Genomic DNA, 16092 nt, shown 5'->3' on the forward strand with positions numbered 1-16092 from the left:
AACCTACAGTTGTTTGACGGTTGGAAAATCCTGCTCTTTATCTGGCTGCTCCTCTGATAAATTACACTGCAGTGTGTGACCATGCGAACAGAGGCTTCCTTAAACTAAACCTGTTGGTTGTGAGATTACCTGGTTTAGCTGAAGAATCCTGTTGCTCCTTTGTGCGTCTGAATGCGTCTCAGTCTTTCTTTCTTTTTCCTTCTCTGTCATCCCACCTCTTCTACATTTTACTCTTCTTTTACTCTCTCTGCCTCCAAGGTTCCTCATCAAAATTTCTGTTTGTATCTGACAGGGTCAAGTGCCAGCTTTGTAGGCCCCTGATAATGTCGGTTAAGTGTGACTGTTGATTTACTGGCACACATTAAATCAGCAGATCAAACGGTTACTGTACCCGAAGCCAACTCATGAAAAAGGCTAGCGTGCTTATGCGTTGTATTAAAATGGGATCAGTCTGAGCCGTTGGCTGAAATAAACACATGAACTTCTCTCATCACAAAGGATTGCCACAGAGAAGCCAAGAGGCTGCGGTGCTATTTAATGTATTGTATCCAGTAATTACTATTGTACATCTGTGCAACTGCATGAATGTGTGTAGTAGAATGTTGACCTTGATGGACCAGTTATATGACCAACAGGACCTGGTTGTGGTGCATGAGGGGTTTATATTTGCCAGACCACAGCCTCACTGCTGATTCGATTCCACCAAGGGAATGATGTTACGATGGCTTCTTTAAGTTTCAGCCGTTGTGTTAATATTTTTATGTCCTTGATGTTTTGCAGCGTTGTGTGGAGAGACATGGTTTTCAAAAGTAGGTGCATGCTGCCATCAGAAAGTCTGGGAAATCAGGACCACCTACAATTTAAGAGCTGGAAACACGTTACTCTTATGGCATTGTGGTATTTATTTCACTTTTTGATGCACATGAACCTGAGCCATACTTCCCCTCAGTGCTATAAAACTTTAAAATATCCCAGACGTTATTTCACAGCTTCAGCTTTTGCCTATCAGACATTCATAAGGGTTGAGGTTTTGATTACCTAAGAGGCAGAGATGGCATATTGGGCTGTAAAACACCGTCTAAATGCTCTTTTCCTGCCAAGTTCTCTTCAGGCCTCTTCCTCATCACCTAAACACTTCAGACTGGGGTCTTTCTAAGGCTATCACACCGCTGCCCCTCCTGCAGTCTATCACCACTCAGTCCTCAGTCCTAATCCACTGATAAGTACCAAAAATCAGACTAGCCAGACCAGCTCCGTGATGATAAGAAAACATTCCTCACTGCTAGCATTTGTATCTCTTTCCCTTTTTTTGTCTTTTTTTTCCTTGCACACACACACACACAGCAGTAGATTGTTCCTCTCCTCTTTAACTTTATCCTTTGCTCTCCACATTTCCATAAAGCCTTGCTGAAGTGTGATGTTTTCTTTCCAGTATCCAATCACTCAATGGGCTCAGGGGTTATGTTGCACGACCTAAGACAGTCCAACCCGCTCATCAGTACATTGTTTGTTTGGATTTTCCAGCCGACTTGCTGTGGTTTGGGGTCCGCTCAAGGGCGATTTATGAGGATCTGTGTTCTTTTGAAGTGCAGAAGTGGTGGCTTCAGAAGGAGGGATGAGCTCAGGAATGATTTCACAGGGAAAAGTTGAGGGAGGGGGGGGTTGTGGGAAAGGGGTACAGGCGAATCGGTCTTCTTCTGGGACAGTTAGCGCGGTTGCTTGGAGATTCAGTGAGGAGCAATGAGTAATCACAATTGAGCTCCCTCCTCACAGGAAATGACCCCCTATTGCCCCAATTACAGTGATGACAGTAGATAACGCCTAAGACAAAGAGAAACCAGTGCTCCTTGTGTGTGTTCATGCTTGCATGGAAGCGAACCTGTCCATGTACTGTATGTACATCTCTTTTATGTGTTTTTTCACTGTTTGCTGACGGCAGACATCTGAACCCATCTCGCGTTTTCATCCAGTGTTTTCCATCCTCTACTGTAGGGGTGGTTCAGGTCACCGATCACTCTATTGGTGAGCTGGTCTGTTTCATTTGGCTTGGCTGTGTCTCAGTGCCAAAGCTTTGTTGGGTGAGTGTGGCTGCAGTCGAGATGCATTCACTCCAGCACTGGCAGACTACAGGGCTAATGAGATCCAGATTGAGAACTCTCTTGGTTTAGTGTTTGATATTGACCCCCCTCTTGGCTCCATAGGGCTGCAACCATCTCAATCAACCCTCCAGATGATGTGTTCATTCCTGCGATGCCAGAAGTAACACACAACACCACTGGAGGCTTTGTCCCTGAGGGCATTTGGGCATGCATCTGCCAGTTAGGGACTTGGCATACGCTTTCACATGTACAGAGAGAGAATTTCAAGAGAAATGGGAAGCACCTGAGTTAAATTTCCAGTGTAAGTGACCTGAATAATTATGTCAATGTGATATTTCATTTTTTTTAAAAAATAAATTAGCAAAAATATGTTACAATTCTGTTTTTGCTTTTCATTATGGGGTATTGAGTGTAGATTGATGAGGGGGAAATGAATTATAATGATTTTAGCATAAGGCTGCAACATAACAAAATGTGGAAAAAAGTGAAGGGGTCTGAATACTTTATGAATTCAAATGACAAAATTATCACCCCAAAGTAAACTTCAGGAAGAAATCGTGATAGATTAGCATTTCTCTGGGGTTTATCCATTTTTTCCTGAGATGTTTTAGAAGATAGAGGAATGGTCATCTCTCATTAAAAATTTGCCCTTACAGAATTTATATTAACAGGAATGTCTGTTATAATATGTTTTATAATTAATAATAATAATAATAATAATAATATATAATTTCTTCAGTTAGCCAGTTGGATCCTTGAAACTTACCTATGTAAAACTATCTCTAAATCCTTATGAATAATGTTAATCAAAATTTATACTTTAAAGCTGCTCTAATCAATATTTTAACAACAGGTAATTGTTAAAATACCAAAAGATGATTATCATCCTCCTCTGTAGTTTCCCTCAGTGCTATGGCTTTAGTGTTTTTCAGCTCATTGTTTTGGTTTTTACAGTATGCAACTTTACTGTTTTGTTTCACGCTCAACGGTCTCATCAGCGTTGATTCCAGTGGGCAGCTGTCTTCAACAAAAAAACTACGTAAAACCCACTGTATACTACCTGCTCAGCACCAAACAGCAGACGGACATAGTTAGTGAGAAGCTGGTGCACTGAGTGAAGCATTTAGAGAGAGAGGCAGAGGCAGTGAAAACTGCTTTAAGCAGTGAATATTGGACTTATTTTTATCAGGTGTCCAGAAACACAACTGTACATGAATGCTAATGTTGCTCTGTGTCTCGGGGTTGTGTAAATAAACGACCGTTTTCCTTACACGTTTGCTATATCAACTTTAAAAGTCGCTGTTGTGTGTACAGCATGTTGTGCTGCACCCGAAGGACCAAAAAAATTAATTAATGCAGATTTAACTTTATCCAACATACATGCACAATTGTACCCACAACTTAACCAAATATATTTCTTAAGAATTTTGTAAGTATATAAATTCATATTTAAGGTACAATATGATACTTTCCCCCCATTTTATATGATAATTGCAGTTGCATTATACTTTTGCAAACACAGTCATACACATCTCTGCAAACACACATGAACACACACAAATTCTACCCTCATAGACCCCTCTAGAGACATGATGGTAATCAGAGGAGATGGGCGGACAAAGACATTACAACCGCACGGCAGCCATATGGATCCCTGTGGGACGCTCACTCAGGGATTTTGTTGCTTGAACGAGTCCTGCTCTGTTTCTTTTTGGCCCCTTGAAATTCCATCTTGCGCTGTCTTCTTGAAGAAAAAAAAGAGAGCAGGAAAGGCACAAACCAGTAAGAATGTAAATGAATGCCAGATCTCCAAGTTTTGGCCCCTTTCTCCAACCCAGAATAATTTGTAAAAATGTGCAGCCAACACGTTGATAAGGTGAGAGTAAGGAGAAGGGCATGAGACAAGCTCAGGCCTGAAACCTTTTTTTTCTACTTTTCCTGTCTGTTTCTTCTTTTTAGTCCTTCTCATTTTCCACTTGTGACCTCCACTCACTTTCTTTCATTGTAACTTTCTCTGTTTCCATTCATAAGGTGTTTTATAAAGAGAAAGGCTCTGGCAAAATGGCAGAGTACCAGCTCAGTTAACCAGACGGTAAGGTTAGCGTGACTGGCAGTGATTTGAAGTCTGGTTTCCCCCTTTTTATTCCTTCCAGTGTTTATACTTAAAGAGCATACCACTCTAAAAACTGCTGACCTCAGCTGAACAATTAGCCCCTCACATCTTCTTCGAACCAAACCAAAGAGATGCTGACAGCATTAATGGTTCAAAGACTTTTTCCTATTGGTGCTTCAGTCAGTTTGATATGGTGTAGATCGTAAAAGAGCAAATTTGAACCAGGTTAGCTGGTGCCAGTTCAAATAGATGAAATTCACTTAAAGGAATAGTTTGACATTTTGGGAAATATACTGCTTTCCTTTCTTGCCCAAAATTAAATGAGAAGATCAATACTATTTTCATGTCTGTATGTTACAGTGGATATAAAATAAATTAAACCAAGATGAATCATCAATCATCAAAACTTTTGGAGGGACATCGTGTTCTTGGTAATGTCACAGTTGTGCCATTTTTTCCTCTACTTGGTGATGGTGGTCTTCACCGTGTTCCATGGTATATCTAATAATTTGGCAATTCTTTAGTACCCCTCTCCTGATCAATGCCTCTCAACAATGAGAACCTGTTCATGCTTCGGAAGTTCTCTGTGGACCATGGCTTTTGTAGTAGGATGCAACTACAAAGATGTCAGGAAAATCCTACAGGAACAGCTGAACTTTAATTGGGGTTAATCAGAGTCACTTTAATTGGTGGCAGGTGTATACTAACTATTATTTAACATGAGTTTGAATGTGATTGGTTGATTCTGATCACAGGATGGAGGAAAGACAACATAGCAAAGTACAGGTACAACATAAAGATGTGTAACAATAATGAGCTAATAATACAAATAATAATTATAATAATAGGGTGTATAATAATACTAATAAAACTATATATAATAATAGTAATGATAATCATAATAATTGAAGCAGTGGGTCTTGAGCAGGATCATGGGGGCAGTAGGTGGTTGGCAGTCACAGATCCAGACTCTGCAGCACCAGGGGCAGAAATACCTGCAGAAAGCGACAGGAAGAGAGAGGAGAGAGACGAGAAAGCACAAAACTATGGGAGAGAGAAGAAGTCAAGTTAGTAATGAGCATTGATGTCATATGAATGCTTACAGATGGAGAGGAAGAGGAGGAGAGAGGAGCTGGGTGCATCATGGGAAGTCCCCCAGCAGTCTAGGCCTATAGCAGCATAACTAGGGGGTGGTTCAAGACAAGCCCGAGCCAGCCCTAACTGTAACTTTATCAAAAAGGAAGGTTTTAAGCCTACTCTTAAATGTGGGGAGGGTGTCTGCCTCCCGGACCCAAACTGGAACATGGTTCCACAGTAGAGGAGCCTGATAACTGAAGGCTCTGCCTCCTATTCTACTTCTGGAAAATCTAGGAACCACAAGCAAGCCTGCGTTCTGGGAGCACAGTGCTCTATTAGAAGCTCTTCTATTGTAAATGCAACAGTGGCTCAAGCAACCATCACTACCACTGCTCCTGGCAAGAAACCACAATTGGCAGCAAAGAAAAACTTACAAATAGCCCCTTGATGGGATGTTTGAGTGTTTTTTTTATCCCTCGGTATATACCAGGTGCAGACCTCTAAATGTATTGAATATTTTGAGTATTTACAGTTTTTTCACGATTTTGTGTTCATTATTATGCACCTTTCAGGCCACAAAATGGCCGGGCACACTAACACTAACATTGGTATTGAGTGGAAATTAAACATGCTTCACTATCCTCCCAAAATATTAAACAGCAGGCTTCAAATGGATCATAACTTAAATCAAGAAGTGTTTTTACTTAACTCACTGTTATAATTGCGCTTATGCTATGTGTTTGTTTTTACAGTGAATAGACAATGCACAGAGATGAAAGTGGTATCGATCTTGGCAAGAAAGCAAATATTTCCCAAAATCTGAAACTATTCTTGTAAAAGGACAAACGGTATAAACATTTATTTTGGTGTCTTACGAGGTCAACCTAAAAAAAATAGTACGTCTTGCGCCTCTTAAAATAGAAAGGAAAGCGAGTTGCTGATTTGATTTGTGTAACAGTTTGATTCCCTGTTCAGTCCTGTTAACACAATGTTTAGCACAACTTGTAAAGTGTAAATCCTCTCACACAAGCACACACAAATCACACACAAAAAACTTAATTCAAAACATTGCTACATTGCATACTTGCCAGAGTCAGAGCTGCAGGATCCAGCAATAAGCTAAACATGTGTCTTAGATCTCAGCTGTATTGTTAACCATCAGTAGGTTTTGCTGCTGTCCCATTCATACTGGCTTGTTCAGTTTTACAATGGAAAGTTTTATCAGAGCAACAGCACATATTTCAACCTCTAACTGTGCCTGTATTATCTGTCACATCTTACCGTGCTGCCGTGCCAACAGATGCCAGAGATGTCAACAGATTTAGATAACCGGCATGGGAAAGAGGGAAATTCTCATTTAAAGAACCCATAGTGCACACTACTTTTTCTTATAGACCTTTAGATTATAAAAGCCCGTATTGTATTGTTTGTAAAGCTTCATGTATGATCTCTGATAGCCTTTTTTGTTTTGAATGGCAACCCAGCTCTTTCAGCAAGCCCATTAGTGGGAGTCAACGCTCTGATGTCATTCAAACTCTGCAACCAATTATGTGCGGTTCAGAGAAATTCAAATGCAGAAATTTAATGTCTTCCTTCGCTTCCAAGCCCTCCACATCTATGTGTCAGTCAGCCGTCTCTTTACCCCACAACCCCACCACCACTACCACCTCCCCTCCTCCTGAAACCACATTTCAGAGCTGCTCGTTCCATTGCAAGCAGTTAGATGTCAGGTCACAGGCACACAGGCAGCTGGGTCCTGTTTCAGTGTGCTGCCGTGAAGGTTCAGCGCAGGTTTCGGTAAATGGGGTATCATGAGTGCACCAGCATACCGTACACAGACACAAACCAGCTGGCCTCTTCAGCTAATTTGATCCGTGGTGAAAAGTGAAGGAAAAGCAATGGGAATTTAAATTTTCTATCTTAAGTGTTTCTAAATGTGAACTGCAGGGTTTCCCCTACTCCACCTTGAGCGATTGCGGCAGCAGAATAATCACGTCGGCCCACACACTTACATGTATGGGCATGTTCACACACTCACACACATATCCACTTGGGAGTGGGGTAAGTTCTTCTAAAGCCATATTTGACTGCTCATTTTCCCAGACAACCCCTCTCTTTGCCCTCATGCTTCGGGAGATCAGAAATAGACCCAGATGACAGCCAGCGGGGACAGAGGAAATCTCTAGAGTCACAAAATTTCCAGACAAACATCCTTCTGTTAAAAATTAGTCCATTTCTCGTGTTTTCAACTGTGTCCCAATAAGTTTTGACTTCTGATTAAACAGTTTTCATTTGATTGCAACCGCTTAAGGGATCAGGTTACTTTGTGGTTTATGTCCAGATAAATCCAAATCTTACAGTTGTTCATTTGTCAGCAATTTGCAGTTGCAATCAAAGTTGTTGAGTCAATTCAGCAGAGGGGGTTCAAATCAAGCATTGGTCCTGGGGCTCACTTGCCTAAACCAAACATCCTGGGTCTGAGGATTTTACTTGTCAATCCCACAAACCCTTTGGCAGGTCTATCGTAGGCTTTCCTCAAACCCACAGAACTTGTTAATTCTAGTCAACATCCCAAACTGTCCAAAGATATCAAATAAGCCAGGATGAATGAGGGGAATTTGTATAAAATGAAGCACAAGACATCAAAACTTTTTCATTTTCTGCAAGAATATTTCAATTAACATTAGTGTAATGTAGTTTCACTGATATGCTGGGACATGCAGGTACAGTGTATTATATTATCACTGTGGAAAACCAGTTTTATCTCATTTTGACACTACTTCAGGGGATGTTTGAGAACTTTTGGGAAGGATACAGCTGAAATCCCAGACTTGGTGTTTTGTCTGTGCGTAGTTGATTGTCAGTGCCAATCAGCCCCATAGTAATGCAGAGATCAGCGGGTCACTGTGAGTTTCAGCTCCATGTCTTGTTTTTGTGTTTTGTTTGGGTGCTTTTCAGGAGGGAGGGTATTTTGGTTTTCCCAGTGACTGATAGACCTCATTGTTTACGGAAGCACAATTATACGAGTGACTAGGCAGCATGCTGGTCCCAAAAGAGTCCCTAAGGGCCCCCTAACGGCCATCATATGACTGTTGAATTTCGATGAAAGCGCAGGTTGTGTCTTTGCTAGCATCTATTAACCATTTTAGTCCTTGCTAACACTGTAGACCCTGTGCCGGACATCTGGACCGAGGTCTTCCATGCTTAATGTTAGTTGAGAGGGACTGATAGAGGCAGAGGTACTTTTACATGTGGTGGAGAAGCTGGAAAAGGAGCCAGCGGTGATGGATTTCACAAGCTTCCTGATGTGCCTCTGACATTCCCACTGGGACTTGTCATCTTGGACCTTTCCCCTTTCCCTCATCTAAAAGGTATGATGCCAGGAGCAATTTACAATTGTAGAATAGCAGAGGAGAAGGAGGAGGGATGGAAGTAAATCACTTTGAAGAAGAGAGGAAGCGAAAGCTGCACAAAAAAAAGGACAACACCAACAAAAATTTGACGACATATTGATTTAAATATTAGCCAGTTGTACATTACTTTTCTCCTGCCTCACACATAAAACAGCTTTGATGAAAACACGGAAAAGAGCTGTGAGTGCCTCGCTAGTGAATGGCCAGGAATATGCCAGTCCCTTAAGAGAAATGGCACTCTTCTTTGGAGCTTGTTTACACTAGAGAGCAAAATATCCCCATAATTCCTCACGCTGTCATCTAGTGTCTTTTCTTCTTCTATAACCTAAACCTTCCTCCATCTCTGATCATGCTTTTCCTCTGGCTTTTACTCCCCACTTAGAGGTGAAATGTCTGCTATTGCAAATATGTGCTAATGTTTGGACAGGAAAACATAAAATACCCTGGAACACATATAGGCAAATTTTTTTTTCTGGATCAGCTGGGGTATGTCTTTTAGCATGGTGCATTTAATTACCTCACAAAAGACAGTCAGTGTACAGAACATGCACTTACAGTAAGGCCATTGGTTTGTTGACTATAAATCAGTGGGTTCAAGTCTGTATTTACATGTTCTGCAGCTGGGTACGAGACAGAGAGGAACATCAACACAGAGGGTTTAGAAGAGGAGGATGGGAATGGGATGGGGATGTGGTAGCGTTCAGTATGAGTGTGTCAACTCAGCTGGACTTGCTGGAGGGCTCTTTCCTCATCAGGAGTGGGGTTTGTTTGTTTACTGCACAGTCCACTATTTTGCACTTCCGCTCTCACCCACCCCTCGCTCCTACATTCTCCCTCACTTTCCTCAAATCGCCCTCTTCCTCCCACTCCCCCACACCTCTGCTCCCTCTCAAACTTTCCTTCAGCTTCTCCCTTCAGATCACTCTTTGGTAATCCTTTAAACCCACTGTCATCTGCTTGACACAGCCTGCTTGTGAACGCTCATGTCAGCATCAGCGCTTAGATCGTGTTTTGAGGGCCCCCTGTGCGCTTGCACGGATTATCAACCAGAATCTGAAACCCTCTCCCCCTGAATTTACTCCAAGCATCCCCACTTCACGTAGCATTAGGCCAGGTGAACAGAGTTGACAAGGTATACGGGATCTGAACTTCTGTCTTTCTCTATTTTCATTCTTCACACATCTACTTCCATCTACTTTTCATGTGTACAAATGGGTAAAACACTATGAGTGCCTTCGAGAGAGACTTTCTAAAAGTGTAAGTTTATTGCATCTAACCCCTCTCCATGACAGCAGGCTTTTCACCCTGCGTTTGAGTTTGGCCATTTGGAACAGCTATAAACACTTGTGCATTCAGACATTGTCAGACGCCACATCAGACAAACTTTGTTTCAACCAGCCTTTAGTGTGCGACTTGCTCTGTAACCTACCATATACTTTATCTCTTTTGGTAAAGAACCTCTTTGCGTTATTTTGTCAGTGTCTTTTGCAGACTCAGATGACGTGCAGATTTAGATGTTGCGAAGGTGGAAAGTGGAAAATGGAGAATGGAAAATTAAATAGAAATTTATAGAACAGGGAAATTGGAAAATAGGTTAAAATCTATTCAGAATATAAGCATACAGCCTGACGATGACACATAAAAGAAATACAGTAAAAGTGTGATCATTCTTTTACAGTCATTTTGAATGAGAAGGAAAAAGATTATAGGACCTCTTTCTCCCATGATTAGTACTTCTCTCTTCAGTTCAGTGCAGAATTTTGTTGTTTGGTAATGTCTGGGTGAGTCTAATGGAAACAGAATACAGATGGTGACCAAATCTCCCTCCAGGACAGCTGACAATTTCATACCCATTTCTGGATGACTCTTTTAGGGTATCTATGCTACATAGGAACAAAACAACCTAACAGCAACATAGTCACCAAATATATTAGTCGTATTTGTCTCTTTTAATTCAAATGCTGAAATACATTAAATATATTAAAACATTTGTTTTAAGAGCATTAATTTATAGGCTATTACTACCTATTATTAACTACTATTACTGTTGTTGTTTTTATGTCATGCCATCAGGACCTGGAAGAGTGATTAAGTGAACAAAACAGATTACATCTCCACGCCATGTCTGTATATTTTTCCAATTGGGACTACTTGTTTGTTTTGGGTCTAGTTCAAGTGCTCCCCAGTAGCAGATGTGATTTTCCAATGGCTCTTAACTGGTTTATAAATATATACCCTTCGCCATGGGTGAACTTTCAAGTTTCTACAGGAAGTTGTGGAAAGGAGGAGGTTTACTGATACCTTTGGCCCACATACTATCATGTGTATTTGCATATGTTTTTCTGTGTGTGAGTGTGGTTGTAATGCTGCTCCAGGCCAGAGAAACAGGTAGAGTCATGGACTCGAAATCCAACTAAATATTCTCACGAAACAAGGTTCAGCAACAGTATCTGTCAACTGTGACCTTTGGCTCTCAATGGTGATTCCTGAGAGCTTGTTTTCATTCTTTACATTTACCTCATTCCCACTTTAACATCCCTGCCACTCCTGTTGAACCCCTCATCCAAGCCTCAGGGCTCTGCGTCACATTTTTTTGTTTTTAGATGTGACCACTACTATCCTCTGTGACACTCTGCCTTGGCTCTTAAGAGCAGGATTACCATTAATTTACACATTTAAACTAGAATGCGTGATGGGTTAGCACGTTGCTGCTCTCCAGCCAAATATGTAATTGAGCTAATAGCAGCTGTTCGAGCCGGATCTTATAACACATTCACATGTTCCATTAGGAGCTGCAGTCGCGAGCCAGCGGTGGAGTGACTGAGTCCAGATGTTCTCCTTGGCAGTGAAAGAGACTCATGGGATACAACAAGGGAGATGAGGAGATGTGTTTTCTGTCACAAGAGAAGGATGAGAATGGTCCCTGGTGATTTTAAATACCCTAAAAGGAGCTCTATTTTTACCAGCTCTGAGCTTATTAGGCCACTTTTAATCAGGCAGCCTTCCTTTGCCAAATCCTTATATCCTATGAGCAGTCCAAATGATAACACTTCAATGATTGTGTTATTATATTTTGGTTCTGGGAAACAGGAACACTCTGTGGCTGTGATTAAGTCACGTTTGTGTTGGAAGGATGTAAACAGCTCTGGATGGTTCAAGAACAGAGCTGAGCAAGGGAGACTCTTCTCTCAGTTTCCTGCCCTTTACTGTTAAATGGATGTTTGTCTGGTAGTCTCTGTGTGTGCTTGTCTTAAAAACAGGACCCTTGGTTACTTCATCACTGTTTGTTTGAGCCAAATGTGAAAAATTCAGTTGTTTGTGCAGAGAAATTGGCCTCTGATTAGCAGCATGTAAACCACTGTTACAGAATCTACTGCCTGTAAACTTTGTCCAAACCAGACAGCTGTGTTCGCAAGGGAAATTTATTATCATTGCTGCTCTCCTTAGGCAGTTCATGTAGAATCAAGTTTTCAAACTTTTCACTTGTGACTCAGGATTTCTGTTTGCCAGCTGAGAAACACTGTAAATGAATGCCAGGAGAGAAGACGATTATTCATACGTTTATTTCATCATGTTTGTATTAGTTTAACTCCCATTATGCTTGCCTCCACAGGATCATCACTTTATTGTATGTAGAGATCCATAATGCTGCTGATTATGTTTTTAATGATGGCTCTTATATTACACCCATCTTAATAAACTGATGCCCCATCAAATCCAGAATTCAAGTCACTGTCATCTTTTTTCAAGCTTTGCATGATCAGTCAACTGTTTGGTAGCCGGTAATTTGCTGCACTAATCAGTGAATTACTGCAAGCTATAGGTCACTGATGTGTATTTGCCCCAGGGTTAATTGTTTTACTACTTTTTATGCACTTTATCTAATTATTTAGCCCAGTGTCAGTATTCATGTCCAAATTGGACGATTCTGCACCTCACGATTTAAGTCAAACGCCGGCATTCAGTGTCAATGCAGGAAGAAGCATGGGTTAAAGTAAAGGAGTGTGGGAGGAAGTGTTGGATGTATGTGTAACATGGCTGGCTTTCATGCAGTTCTGGCAGACCTTTAATTAATGTTTGCCATAATCTTGATGTTTCCCTAACCATAACCCAGTGTTTTAACCTTAACCATACAATAGTTGCCATGTGTGTTGCCATTTGGTTAAACTGTCCAATAATGACATTCTTTTCTGGTGATAGGGTTGGTTTATTACTGTGAGGGTGTTTGAGACGTCTGCTCCTCAATGGTACAATATATAGAAATTTTACTTAATTATTCTTAAAGTTACAACATGCAGTTTTATCACACTTGAATTTAATACAAACAGGATATAAAATATACAATGACTTTGTGTTTTTTTGTGCCTCTGTGTATTGGTTGCATGATGTTGAGTATATTTCAGCAGCGTTCTGTTTCCTGTGGGCATGGTCAGTGATAAACTGGGTGGCAATTCCCAAGGGGTGACTTTAGTGGCTGCAGCATACATCAACAATGGTGGAGGAAAGCAATAAGAACACTGAAGCCAACAGAACATCAGTCAAGACAGGTTCTTTTTGTTTTTCTTGTTTTTTGTTTTTTTGCATTTGAAATCACTTGCTTTGTTTGTTTTGCCTACTCATCAGTTCTGGTAGCATTACTCATACTGGTTACCAGAGCCCTGGGGCTGATGACAGCTCATTAAAATAAGAGACAGGTGGTAGAGTAGGAGACTAGCACTGTCAAACACTCACTGCTTTAAGATAAAAAGGCAGCTTTTCAGGTCCATACAACAGCAAGTTTAGCCCCTGTGTTATGACTACAAATCATGCACTTGTATCCTTCGCATCACTGCTAGCGGGCAGCACATCACGGCTTTCAGGCAGGCATGTTTTCTGTTCATTTTTGTTTGCCATAAAAATCAACAGGCAGAATCTTAATATTTTACAGAAATTAATAGCAAAAACAATTACTCGAAAGATGGTAAACAGCAGAACTTTAAAAAGTTGAATATTTCCTCTGACCCAAAACTAATTTTGCAGGGTACCGTGTTGGTAATTGAACAACATGCAATTCATGTAATTTATGCCATCATACCTATCATGGGGGGAAATGGATAAGGAAATCCAAATTGCAGCACGAAAGAATTGGAGAGTAAATATTAATTTCCTTGACAGCCGTTACATGTTGAATAAACCTTTATGAAGACAAAGGTAACGCTACTACAGTTTAAAATCGAAACTGACATTGGGACACTGACTGCTTTTCTGCAGAGTGCCAATGTGGAGGTTTCTCCTGTGTCAGGCAATGTGGTTTTTATGAGCCCATCTTCTCATCTGTGCTTAGTTAACACTGGTTGTGTTCTCTTGTGGTATTGGTTTATGTGGCCCTGATCTCTGGAGCTAACTGCTCCTTAAGCAGTCAGCTCAACTATAAATCTTAAATTTCAAGCAGATCTTGCATCGAAAGAAAACTTTTGCCACATCATAGCTTAAGTAGTAGGTAATTGGAAGAATTGGCGTCTGGGGAGTTTTTTAATGATGCAGTCATTGGGGTCGCTTATGTGCTTAATGATGCTAATGTGGTTCACATCTGCTTGCTCACAGTAAAACACGTCCAATTTGATGAGGGACTCATTGCATCTGTGTTTTTCATTTAAACAGGAACTGAAGAGCAGTGCTCTCTATGATCATCTTCTTTCCATCTCACTGTCGCTCAGAGCGACATCTTTTGGACAAACATGTTGTGGATGTTTCTCAGACTGTGTGTAAACCCAGTGAAACACCAACAGCTAACATTTCTGGAGTAAGTCTCAAGTTAGCAGCTAAAAACGACAAAACAAAAGGCTTTGGCTGCCCAGAGGGGCTTAGTGCTGCGCTGACACCGTGCAGACAGCAACTGATTTAGACTGACGACAAGCCTCATTCCCACCTTCAGCTCCCTCAAAGTGTTTCTTCTCACTCCCAGCAAGAGTAAGCACATTTTGAAGACAAAGAATGTGTGGGGAGTGACGCTGGTCTTTAATGACCTTTGGCCCTAAACAAGGGAGTGACACAGTAATGGTGTCACAGGATCCTTGGTTTACATGAACAGCACTCTAAGTAATCCAGATCTGCTTTAATGACATGGAAATAATGTCACGTACATAACATGGCAGTCGACAGACAAGTGACAAGTGACTGCACAGTCTTTAGGTGATGTCACATCCTCCACTAATGAACCCTTCAGAGACACATTAGAGAAAGAGCGAGAAAGAGAGAGGAGGTAGTGTGTGAGGGGGGTCACATTCCCTGCATTCTTGCTGCACAGTCAGTTACTGTTCTGGAGGCTACGGTCACAGTTACGTTAAGTTTCTTACTGCTAAGTCTTATCACTGGCCAACTAACAGATCTTTGCTTGAAACCTAAGTAATAACTCTTCTTGAAATACTGCTGTGTTTCACAACATGACCCAGCCTTGACCATCAGCCCCTGCATTTTCGAAGTTTTTGTCTAAGAGACCAGTTTAAAAAGATTTCACTTGTCTAGTCACACTGTTGACGGGAAAAGAGCAGAGACAGAGTGAAACCTCTGACTTGGATGGTTATTATACACTCTCTCCTAGTGCTAAACTCAATTTATTGTGATGATACAGAAAGTTCAGATTTTTTCAAGTCTATCTTAATAAAATACTCCTATGCCATATGTACGTCAAAAAAAGTTATTGGTTGTTGTATCACGATGTGATACCTTCCCACTACTCCACTGTAAGAAATGCTGAAGGTTCTGCCAAAGCTAATATGAGGCTTCAGCGGCAGAGTTACCCAAATAACGCGGGTATAAAGCTACACTTTTTAATTCTCTTTTTGTGTTTCCCCAGACTGCGTTCCTTCTTGCTGAGTGGAGTGGGAGGAGTACTTACTTGTAGTTGCACATAGGTTTTTTGTTTTTTTTTGCTGGGACAAAACACTATCAGGAGAAAAATATGCACTTTATTTGGCTAACTCGCAATGCTGAAACCTCATATTAGCTTCTGCCACTCATACCAGTGTTTACAATGGCAAAATTTTGCACAAAAAGTAATTTCATTTCAATGGAATTGCCTCAATTACCAGACTTGCTCACAAGTCTTTTGCATTGTTCAATTTGGCTGAACTTTGACACACAAATTTGCACCAACCTATAGTAAGCTATCTTTGCAGGTCTGACCTTTGAGGGAATGGAGAGGTAGCTATTGCAGCTTTTTAGCTGCGTTACTCTATCCACTCTTATTTAACCCATCTAAGAAGGAGAAAAAAAACTCCTCCACAAAATAGGAAAGGTTTGCAGAGAGTTATGATGAGACAGGAGTAGATTGTACAAATACATCACTTGGAAAAACTGTGTGAATTCATGGTCACGTTAGTGACTGATCTAGCTGGCTTCCTAACTGACT

This window comes from Xiphias gladius, chromosome 15 (genome assembly GCF_016859285.1).
Source record: "Xiphias gladius isolate SHS-SW01 ecotype Sanya breed wild chromosome 15, ASM1685928v1, whole genome shotgun sequence".
In the NCBI taxonomy this organism is placed as follows: domain Eukaryota; kingdom Metazoa; phylum Chordata; class Actinopteri; order Istiophoriformes; family Xiphiidae; genus Xiphias; species Xiphias gladius.